The sequence below is a fragment of the Melospiza georgiana genome, chromosome Z (assembly GCF_028018845.1).
Source record: "Melospiza georgiana isolate bMelGeo1 chromosome Z, bMelGeo1.pri, whole genome shotgun sequence".
NCBI lineage: Eukaryota > Metazoa > Chordata > Aves > Passeriformes > Passerellidae > Melospiza > Melospiza georgiana.
The window spans coordinates 46,811,568-46,823,937 of NC_080465.1; the positions used below are offsets into that span (position 1 = coordinate 46,811,568).

A 12,370-nucleotide genomic window follows, 5' to 3' on the forward strand; every position below is an offset into this window, starting at 1 on the left:
ATGCAGAAGTAATCCTTTGCTCCACCTGCCATGAGCCACCCCCTAGGACTACGTGCACTCCCAAAGCATGAGTGATTGTCCTGGAGCAGTTGAGCATACACTGTTGCTGCTGCTGCTAGGCACCTTCTCAGGGTAAAACGCAGTACAATCAGCACAGATGCATCAGCCTGGGCCTTCTCTGCTTTGCACTTTTTCTTCTTTTCTAAAGCCATTCGCCCCACAAACCCCTTTTACTTTTCTGCTCCATTGATTGTTTCAGCTTTTTGTTTTAGCCACTTCAGTCACAATCTGGCAGTTTTCCAAATTAAAAAAAAGGATTTTTACAGTCTAAGCCTTCTAGGGCCTGCAGAGGGACAGAATGAAAGCAAAACCTTGAATAATATCCCAAATTATCTCAGCTAACAGTGAGAGTAACAAATGTATACCTTTAATACTTCTATTACAAAGGCTGCCTAAATATTCACATCTAGTTATGATTTAGTAAGAAGGGAGAAAACAGGCAAGCATCACAGAAGGTAACAGCAAATCCCTGTACTGTCTCACAGCGTGTGGAGGAAGAGACTAGCTGCAGCTCAGGTGAGGTGCAGCACTCAGGAACTTGCAGAGCAGTCGGCAGCCCTGGGCAGCATTGCCCTCACCTCTGCAGCACTCGCCTCACTGGCAGCACATGTTACACATGCATTTACAGCCTACACTCTTCTCTTGGCCCAAAGCACAACAGTCGCTCCCACAATAAAGCAAGTTAAGTAGTTTTTTTACATTCTAAATAAAAAGCCTCCCCTTTTTGCTTCACTTAGTTTCTGTCCTCTGGCATTCTCTTGTTTTTATTTCCCTGACCCATGCTTTTTCTGAACAAACCCTTCCATTTGGGCTTCCTGAGCACCATTCTCACCATCCTGAATACACCTCTCCATTAATATTTCAGCATTTAAAAACCTCTAGGGACTTAATTTTGTGCAAAAACACTGTTGTAGAACTGTTTCTATGAGCTGTCTGGTCCTTCAGCAAAGCAGCAACAGAAGCTGCTATCTTCCTGTACTAATGCCATTCCAGCCTCTTCTGCAAAGAGTGTGCTGAGACCAGGCTGCAAGGACACAAAAACTCTGAGAAGTAGGAATTAAAGCTTACTTTGGTATAATCTTCTGCTTCTTTTTTAAGGCCTGACCCAGCTGTCAATTCAGAATCAAGAGAAAAACTGCTGTAATAAGTCAGCCGAGACTCCATTTTCTTCATGCAGGAAAAGCCCCATCTTTATTGTATAGGTCATATTTTATAGGATTATCAGAAAGCACTGTGTCAGCTCTTATAGGCTGACAATACACTCACATTTAGTTCATTGGTCAGTACATGGTATTTTGAATATCTATCAAACTTCTGTATTTTTAATGAGTTTACATACTTTTTCTACTGATTCTCATGAGACAGATCCCCTATTATTACAGGTGTCCTTGTTTTTCACCCACAAATGGTTTGTGGCATTAATGAACTCTCATTCCCAAGATTGCTTTGCCTGGGAACTTGCAAGCTATTGTTAGCTGAAGCAGCAAAGCCTAATCCATATCTTAAAAGACCTTTCTTTTATAACATCTTTTACCTGTCTGCAACAAAATACAATGTATGAAAAATATCTGTTTAGTAGAACATATTTGATACAATATTCCAATAATACTTAGTACATTACCAGATTTTTAAAATTTTGAAGAAAAGCACTATTGACAGCTGAAACCTGTGACACCGTCACCGACTTTTCAGCTTGCAAATAATCACAGAGCCACCATAAGTCCTACTATGTGTTTCTGTGCTCTCTTACTTTTGACAGAGAACAAGTAATATTTAAAAAAGGTTTCATGTTTTTTGCCATAACGAGTGAGAAGAGATCAAAGCAGGCTGCTGAATGAACAGAAAATAGCCCCCACTCTAACAAACACAGTAAGCCAGCATGCCGTAACAAAAGAATCACAATAAATCTTCCATCCCTGTGCCAGATTTCATCCCTTCCTGGGCCAAAAAAGTCAGGGCTGAAAAATACCCATAAAAACTCACATATTAACAAAAATAAAAGTTATGTCCATCTTCCAAATTCTCTGAGCTTAAAGAGATAATGTTCACTACAGTATTTACACTGGCAATGTACTCATACAATTTGTTCCTAAAAATTCTTTGTGTTACTAAAAGTTTACATGTTATTGAAGTGTCAGATAAAGCATTTACATTTTTACAATTGCCTCTTGCTCTCTGGAAACAGTATTCCATTATATTTTTCTAGTACACAGCTGAATACAGCAGCTGGGAAATTCAGGAATGCCAGCAACCAATTAGGCTGGCATAAACCTCGTCTAGCATATAAAGCAAGACCAAGTTACAAATGCTAAAATGTCGGAGCCAACTGGCAGAGAGTCTTTCAATGCAACAACCCTAATTTCTGGTGCATTTTAAGAGCTGGTATCAAAATTTGACATATAAGCATGTCCATGTAAACATGAACCAGCATTATAAGCTGAAGAAGTAACAAGTAATTCAAGAAGATGCACCTTAAAACCAAGAGAAGTAGAGCTGATACAACAACTCTTCACTTGGCATTTCCTTAATTTCTAGTGCCTCTCCTCACATGATTAGAATTCAGACCACAAGCAACTTTCTTTTTCTGAAAGTTGTTCCATTTCTGTAGGGCTCCCTGTCACAGTAGCAAGCCTGTCTGAGTTTGTGTTTGGACAACATTCTCAGGCACATGCTATGACTCCTGTCGTATGTCCCTTGTCAGGGCCAGGAGGTGGGACTAGATAATCCTGACAGGTCCCTTATAACTCAGCATACGCTATGATTCTACGAGTCTCAAAACTAATGGAGAAGTTATTTGAAAAAACAATTATTTGGGTAAGTTCTGACATACAGCACGTGACATCTGGCTAATCTCTAGCAACCAGAAAATACTGCTGCCAGTACAGCAGTAGAAGAAAAAAACGTGCCATGCCAACACTTTACAATTACCTTAAATACACAGACATTACAATATTCTCATTCCAATCAAGTGAAAAACATCAATTTCCCATTCCCTTTCTTCCTAGCCACCTGATAAACATTTGACAAACAGAAGGAAGCAAGCATACTGATCTGATCTGCAAACATACAATATAAATCTTCTCTATTGGGAAAGTTCTTATGGCAGCTAATGGTGCACAAAAAGGTTCATGAAGAGCAGTGAAAGCAAATAACCAGAGCTAAATCAAACATTTTAATTAATCCTGAACCTAGCTAGCAGTGCCAGCTCATTGCAAATACCAAGTGTACTTAGATTCTTCCCTCTAAGGAAAGAAAACATTTTCTACCTACCAAGCTTCTCCAAACCACCACAATTTTGAAGCAGAGATCAATCAGAGTAATAAACCCACGGCCCTTTCATCTCCCTACTATTTTTCAGAGACATAAGTTATCAGTCTGAAATATGGGCTGGTGTCTAAATTGCAGTTTGGACTACAGCAGTGGCTGACATGTGACAAACTCCTCTGTATTTTCCCAAGAAATAGAGTTGGACTACAGCTCTATTTCCCCACCCGCCCACATAACTGAAGTGTCTGCCTCGAAAAACACTGTACTCACACATCTCATGCACAAGCTTAATGAAATCTTAGAAACAGCTTTGAGCTGTAATAATTAAAAATTACAGGCTCTGTATTGGGCTACAGAGAAGACAGGTTCCTAATTTCAACTATGATCCTCTCATTCCACCCCAAAAAACAGTAGGAGGACCTTGCCCTGCAGTGTTACATTATGACCATCATATAGTTTAAGTCTTGGCAGCCCAAACACAGGAAACTATCTTTAGCAGGACCCAGATGTAGCAATGTTAACAGACCCCACCTTGACTCGGGGCTTGGTCACCTTACATTGCTTGTATTTGCCACATCTTCAGGAGCACTAACACGTTATATTAGCTCTGGCAGTGGGCCATCAGCCAAACATGTAGCTTTTTTAAGTGCATCAACAGATTAGGTGAATGTAAAAATATACTACAATTTCACACCTACTACAGTCTTGCTGAGGATGACCACTGCAACAGAAGCTACTCATGCCTTAAAAGATTATAATACACATTTGTGAAATTACTGTGATTTTCCTATTCATGTTCCTGAGTGACTAATGTGAATGTTACCTCATCTAGAGACACCTGAACATGACTGACCTTCACCCTCTGTCAACTGATAATCAAAAATTAAAATTGTAAAAAGCAAAATTTACTTTATTTTCTTATAAGTAATGTTAACTCCAAGTTAAATACATATTAAAAAAAAATCAGAGAAGCATGAGGCTACAAATACAGAAGCAGCACATACCAGACAGAATTACTGTAGTCCAGAAAATTATCTTCTGTGCTACAAGTTCCAGTTCCTGGCAACGCTGGTAGAAGAGCTTTCCTGCTCTCACAGAGCTCAAGGAGGCAAAAAAACCTCATCAAATAATGCCTGTAGCAACTTTAAGGAAAGAATCCCAAGGAAAAAGAGAATTCCTGGCTTGGTGTCTCCATCAGTGTCAACTATGGGGACGGCCCTATTCACACAAATCATCATTTGTCATAGCTTCCCTGCACTACACAGGCAGTCCTGCTGCTCATCCCTCAAGGAAAAACCAGTAGTTACTGCTGACAGATGCTACTTGCTCCATAACACCAAATGTATTTGATTTTATTTTGTTTTGAAGTTTCATTCATCCACAAATCAGTGGATATCGTATTTTATTTTCATTATATCTAATACTTTTATACCACTTTTGTTTTCTTAAATCATACAAATTTATTTCAGCTCTGCCAGCCTTCCCCATTGTCTTGTCTGTTACCTTAGTTACAGTGTTATCACAGCATCAAATGGACACTAAATATACACAGTCCCTACAATATATATATATATAATTTTAGTATTTAAGAACTTAAATACTAAAATTAAGACATAACTTCATTAAATACATATTTTAATATTCATTTTTGTGAATCATCTCTAACTGCTACCAACTCATTTTGTTGTGTTATCTAAATTATCACAGCAATACTCAAGTTCTTCATACATATGTTACAACCACACCTTATCATCTCTGTAAACATCTACAATGTAAGAGACAGGGATTTTGAGGACAGAAAGTAATATTACCCAAATCAAGTTTCCCACTTCTGCCTGTATGTTCCAGCTTTAAATTAAAATCTAACTTAATCTTTGTCCCTACATAAAAACTACCAAACTCAGAAATACCCCAAGCTAGGTATGCAGGTAATTTCTGTGCAAGTACTAATCAAAAATAGTGCTTTACAAAAACAGAGTTCACAGATATTACTGACAGTCCGCAAAGAAATGAGGAGGGGAGAAATAAACAACACACAGAGATGTGACTGAGCTGTGTATAACATTTAGCTTCAAAATACAAACAGTACATTTTATGTTCCTCATACAGCAAGCAGGACATAAGTGACTTTTTGGTTTTCCAGCCATTCAACACTAACAAGCCACACCACTCTGAATCACTAAATCACAACTGAGTGTGTTCAGCCTAGCAGAGCTTGTTAGCTATCCATACTGAAGCACCTCCTCTAAAAAAGTTACCAAGAGCTGCATCCCCACATTGTGGTCATGGTCTTTGCTTCTCTAATAATTTTCTATCTCCAGTCTTGTCATGTTCTGATTCGGTTGGTTTTTCTGCTGACATTTCATTTTGCAGGCTGATCTCTAAAGTTTCCCTTTACGTTCAAAACAAGTTTTCTGTGGTTTCCCCAGTTAAAGGAACACTTTGTTTTTTATTTCCCTTCAAGGCAGGTCCAGTTTCTTTTTGGGGGAGGGTGTTAATATCCTTTTAAGCAGATTTCAAAGGGCTTCATTTTACATTAAAAACCTCTGCTTAAAACATCTTGTCTTTATTTGCTTTAGAAGCTTTAACTGCCAGTGAAATCAACGGCAGTGAAATCACTGGCTTCACAAAAGGTTTTCAATAGCATCTGACCATGGTGGCACTGGGGAGTTTGCAGTACATACTGCCTCTGGAGGTGCTAGTCAGAGAGAAGCATGTTAATAAACAAGATACATGTTACTAAGGCAGCTCAATTCATAACAAAGTGTCCTATTATTATGCCAACAGATGCACTGATACCTTGATACTTGCCATCAAGGTATCTCATCTGTATCATGCCAGTAATCCTATCATTTTTAAGAGTAGGTGAGCTCTCAGCTTACTAACTTACCCACAGAAAAAATTATTTGGAAGGAAATGCTTTCAAGTCATATCTAATACATGCTGTTATAAGTCCCCCAGAAAATTTTCAATAAACCAAAAAAAATTCACTTTGAAATATTTGAAAACTAGCACTTTGATGTCAATATATATAAACTTTTTTTAAGATTTCACGTGTTCACAGTCATTTAGTACTCTATGCTCTATTTTATGGCTTATACAAACACACCTGTACAAGCACTATCTCTACCTGTTTCTGTCTTTTAAGAGTATCTGCTTTTCCAACACCATCAACCAAAAGATGAAATACCCCTGACGCTCCAGATCACTTTCTACAGGAGCACTCATAACCAAATAACAGCAATTCTGAAATGGCACTTACTTTTCTTCTTGGCAGTTCACCCTGCCCACACTTACTTTGTGACTAGCAAGAATATGAAGGTTTTGCACCTATCATTTAGATTTTATGGTCTCTTAATCTGTAGCAATAGGATGTTAACTTTGTGCCACTTTTACCCCAGTTGTTTTGCTCTACACCTCTGTCATAGATGAGTAATGTGACGGTTGATTCTCACAGTTAAAGGGCAAATATTAAGTATATATTAAGAGAAGTTTTATAGATGTACAGTTATGTCCCCCCTCCTTACACTGTTATCACAGGATGGCCTGGGTAGTCGAGGCATTTGGGAGGGTTGGCTTTTTACTATGGCAAAACCTGGCCTCAAGTCAAGATGTAAGAATATGATCTCTGCCACTGGAAGCGAAGAAGGAGTCAATTGACATGAGTTTGGGAGGGGCTAAAGGGTTAAAGGGTGGAACATCCATTGTGCGAATGAGCACATGGTGATAGAATCCTGCAGTGCTCCCTGCACTGTATTATCTTCTCTATTCACTCTTCTGTTGTATTTTTGATAAGGTCAAATACCTCTTAATGTTCTGACACAACATACATCTCCAGATACATGATAATCACATTCTAGTGAAGTAATGAAGCTTCCCAAAAGCAGTGTTACTTTCTGGGTTATGAACAGGAATTAATAACTTTAATGTATGGGAAAAACTAGCCATCCAGTCCCAAAACTGATCCCAGGAGTTATATTGTTAGTTAAAAATTACTATGTAAACTATCATCACCTGTCTTAAGCACCTTACCTTTCTTGTGTTAAACTTCATCTGAATCATTTTTCATAGTCTACTAAACAGTTTATTAAATTCAGAGAAACTTACGGCTTACCTTCACAAAATGGTCAATACTGGCAGTGCTGCATAAAGCCTCTCCTATCCTGACGCTCTGGCAGGGACAAACTCAGGTCACCACACACTCAGTTCCGGGATTCAACATCATGCTAACCTGCTTCATCTCTATCACACTAGTTTGGGACACAGAGACTAGAAGCACTTCAGAATCTGTCCTCCACTGCTTGCTACTAATTTTAGTCAAGGTATTGTACATTACTGTATGAATTATTCTATTTAATTTGTAATTTTTCCATTTACTTTAGGGCAAGATCAAGCAGAATGAGCTGTAATCTCATCTGAAATTGATATTAATGCAATCACCAGTTGCTCCATGGCCTAAAATCTTTTTATTCAGTTATGCTGGTTTTGTTGTTGGGGTACCACAACAGTTTTTCTCTTTGTGGAGAGGGGAAGGAACTCAGACAAGCATCTAGCATTTGCTGTCAAGGTAGATTGTGCCATGGTCTTACTGAAGCATGGCATAACCCATGACCAACATCTTCATTCTCAAGTATCAGACAGAACTAGGATGTAAGAGAAAATGTCCTGAAAATCAATTCTGTGCCTTTCTTTCAGACCACAGTGTGGAGAGAAAACCTAAGACAATTGGTATGGTATTGGCTCATGTTCACAGCTGCCTGAACTAGTATCTTACATGGCATATTGCTTGGATGTACGGCACTTCAGTGCTCAGCTCAGGTCCCTCAGCTGTGCCTGTAGCACACTACTACACCAGGCACAGAGAGGTCTGCAGACCAAAGCTGGTGGTGCTTGGGATCAGCCGTTCATACTGTGTGCTTTGCACAGGACTGGTCCGGCACCACAGTCTGAATACCCTTTGCCAGTGTGCATCATGCACTCTTCTTGCACATACCCTCCAGTTACATTTCATCCAAAAGGAATTTTGTGTCAACTAAAGCACAGCAAAAGAAAGTAAATAGGATCAAAGATATGTGTCCAAAGTCCATTTACTATATGAGCTGAATCCTTGTTACAGATGCACCCGTGGTCCCAAATGGTATCTATATGGATATGCACAGAGTATCAAGACCTCATAATTTACCTTGACTTACATAAAAAAAAGAAAACTGCATTCAACCTCCAACAATGATGCCTTCAAGAGCATGGCTAGGTGCATGTACTGTATGTCCACGCACATGCACAACAATATGAAAGCATGATGCTTACTAAAATAAAAGATTGCCCAAGCAGTGACAGACGAAATGAGGCAATTCAGGCCTCTCCTCAAGAATCAGACACAGGGGTTCAGGTTTTCTCTAGGAGGCAGGTCATTAGGTTAATTCCAGATGGGAGGCTGGAAGTGAACTAGTACACGTGCATTGAGAATTATCATGGTACCAGGACATTAGACTAAAACGAGGTACAAGATAAACTCATGGCCAGAACAGTGCAAATTGTGAAATATTTTAATCCTGTGTACACGGAGATTGCATGCAAACAAGGAATGAAGTAAGGCATCCCGAAAGAGAATCACGTTTTCTTTTATTATATGGGGCTGTCACAACACTAGCTACAAACCTACAGAACATCTTGAGCCTGGTGTTTAGTAACACTACATTATATTGAATTTGCCATCTGATCCTTTGACAAGACAACTTTCTGGGTAGTTAGATGACTCCAAAAGAGTCACCCCAAATATACAGGAGTACAGAAAAAAGTGGCAGATGAGCTTCAACACTGTTGGGGTTTAAGATTTCTTCCTTTTGTATTCTTTCTCTAAAGGAATTTTCTTCCATTTTTGTTGCTTACAATAATGATCAGTACTTAAGAGAGACAAAAGAAGTAACTACTTTCTCTCCCAGGAGCAGAGATACAGTGAGAATTGGGCTGTGGGAAAAGGGACTAGGCACAGCTCCTAGGTAGGTGCCTTGGTCTCTTGGCCTCAGAAGGGGACGGTCAAGCTGCTGCTCGGCATGGGAACTCGCTGCTGCTGCCGGAGCCCAGCCCTGCCCTGCTTCTTGTGCTGTGGGTGAGCCTTTGCACATGAGAGCAGCCACTGAACTGGACATTATTGGAACCCTGCCTTACTGGAAAACAAGGATCCTTCACCATCTGCTGGGGTGCCTCAGGGGAAATCCCAGGATCCCCAAGCCTCTCTCCCTGCCCTGTTCTAGAGTCAGGCTGCCTCTATCCAGTTCTCCTGCCACTGCTCCCAGTTTTCCACTACACAGTAGCCACACACCCCTTGCCTGCCGGGATGCACTGTGGTTCCAGCTGCAACTGCAGAGTTTCTGCTGGGTGTGCCCAGGGTGAGCCCCCCTGCGTTCCAGTCACGGCTCCAAGGTTCCTGCTGCAGCTCCTTTCACCTTCCGGATGGTCACTGGGATAGGCTGCCAGAGGGGGTTTGTAAAGGAAGCGCCTTCCCATCCCTTCTGCCGCCTGTGTCCGCCATTACAGCGTGAGGGAGCCAGCTGGAGACGAGGCACAGCGCCCCCTGCAGCCGCGGGGGAGTCATCGCCCACCCTGCCCCGCCAAGAGCCAGCAGCGCCCCTGCTGGCTGGATCGGAACTGCATCAAAAGGGAAGTGCCTAAAGAGCGCAGAGACTTTGTTGGGTTTCCTGTTCTTGTTTGTTCTTGCTGCCGTTGTTGTTGTTTCTTTGCCTTGTTATACATACACACACTAGTAAAGAACTGTTAATCCTTTTTTCATCTTTTTGCCTGAAAGCTCTTTCCTTTCAAAGTTATAATACTTTGGAGGAAAGGGGGGGGTCATGTTTTCCATTTCAAGGGAGGCTCCTGCTCTCCTTAGCAGATACTTGTCTTTCAATCAAAGACAAATGCTAAAGGAAAGATAACACATCCAGAGAAATCTTAATTACAGGTTTATAATGCTGAATCTGGAACTAGAAGTTATAGCTCTAGAGATCCTTTAGTTGACACAGCTCTCTCAAAACATCATTGCCTAAACATGCACCTGCAATGACAAAAAAATGCTGTTGAAACTTAAAAGCAAGTATCCTTTTCAAAATATAAATAAGACTTTGGTACACCCACATCTCAAGTACAATGGCACACCAAAAAAAAATATGTAGTGGAATAAGAGGATGTTAAGGGAAGGATAACTAAGAAAACAAAGAGAAAGAGGATATTAAGCAGGTAAAGACTGCTCACTTTTAAGGAGAACATGGAGGATGGACTTGGTTGGGCTTTACAATCGTAAAGGACAAAATGAGTGAAAACTATTATTGACCAAATGCTTCAACACTAAAGCTAGGAGTGGTCTCTTAAGGCATAGGTTACAGACAGATGAAAGTGGTAGTGTATTTCTGTACACAGAAAACAGGGAACTTCTTGATCTTGCGTCTGCAAGAGTCAGGCAGTATAAGTCTGGTCAAAAAGGTATTCAATAAATACACAGAAAACTGGTCTATAAATTGCTAGAACTAGGGAAAGTTGTACTTCTAACATCCTAGATAGAATTCTGCATAGTGAAGGAAGACAAAGACTTCGGAAAGAGACAAAGCTGATGTGCTTCCCTAAATAGCCCCTGGTTGCTGGGCTAGATGAACCACCCATCTGATTCACTAGTGTACTTCATATAGAGGTGGTCAGCTTACTGCAAGTACCATAAGTGGTAAGGAGACTGAAGAACCTCCCCAAAAAGCAAAGATACTTCAGAAGAGTTTAAAAAAACCCAGCTTTCTCCAATTTCAGTAAGTCTTATAAGGAGAAAAGGGAAAAGTATTCATTCACCTTTCATAAAGAAAAATTTGGTTACATATTCACACATCAATATCCCTTTTAAAGTGTAAAAAATCCCCAAAATGAAACAATTATAATTATCAATTTCCAAAACTCCTGTAAAGTTTTCCAGCACCTGCCAGTGCCTCCCATAGCCCACACCAACCCCCTCCAGTTCTCATATTTAAGAAAGATTAAACAGCAATGAAAACTTTATTCAAATGAGAACAAGACATCAATGTATAACAGGACTATATTTGCTGTCCTCTAGCAAATTTTTCTTTTACTGATGCTGCATAAGTGAAAGCTTCCATTTAATTCCTGATAACAACATTTCTACCTGTCCAATGAGTTCATAACTTGTAAACACTTTGCAGGAATAGTTCAGTATCTTATATGTTTGTGGGGTTTTTAATAGTTTTGTAAAACTGAATACAATTTGACATATTTTTGTGCATTTAGTCTTCTTTGGAGACCACTGAACAATTTTGCAGGCAGCTTCTATAAACTTCTAAAGCTGCTTCTCAAAGTTACTTTCTGAATACTTCATAAATTTCTACAGATCCAGACCCTCTGTGTTATATGTATCTTATATGTTCGTGGGTTTTTTAATAGTTTTGTAAAACTGAATATAATTTGACATATTTTTGTGCATTTAGTCTTCTTTGGAGACCACTGAACAATTTTGCAGGCAGCTTCTATAAACTTCTAAAGCTGCTTCTCAAAGTTACTCTCAGAATACTTCATAAATTTCTACAGATCCAGACCCTCTGTGTTACGTATCAATTTCCTTACATTTCTAACGTGTAAGCAAACTTAGATTCAGTTCAGGTATGTCCTGGTATGGCACTGACTCAGATAGTTATCTTTCTTCCTAGCAGCCAATATACTGCTGTGTTTTTGACATAGTAAGAGAATAATGTTGATAACACACTCGTGCTTTGGTTGTTACTCGTTAGCGCTTACCCCAAAAGAAGGACATATTAGTGTCCCATGCCAGTGAGTAGGTGACAAGAACCTGGGAGGAAGCATAACCAGGAATGTTAACCTGAACTAGCTAAAGGCATACTCCATATTTATACAATAGCAGGTAGGGATAGGACTAAGGTAACAGTCTTTGACTCATAGAGAGTAAGTTTATACTGGATATTCAGAAAAATTCTTTGTTGTGAGGGTGGTGAGGGTGGAAATGGTTGTTGAGAGAAGCTGTGAACGCCCCCTC

At 39.8% G+C, this 12,370-nt stretch overlaps 1 protein-coding gene across 2 annotated transcripts in view; it reads right to left on the reverse strand.

The window, feature by feature from the left end:
• KIF2A (kinesin family member 2A) overlaps positions 1–12,370 on the reverse strand; it is a 58,202-nt gene that overhangs the window by 35,064 nt on the left and 10,768 nt on the right. The gene's annotated exons all lie outside the window — the stretch shown is intronic.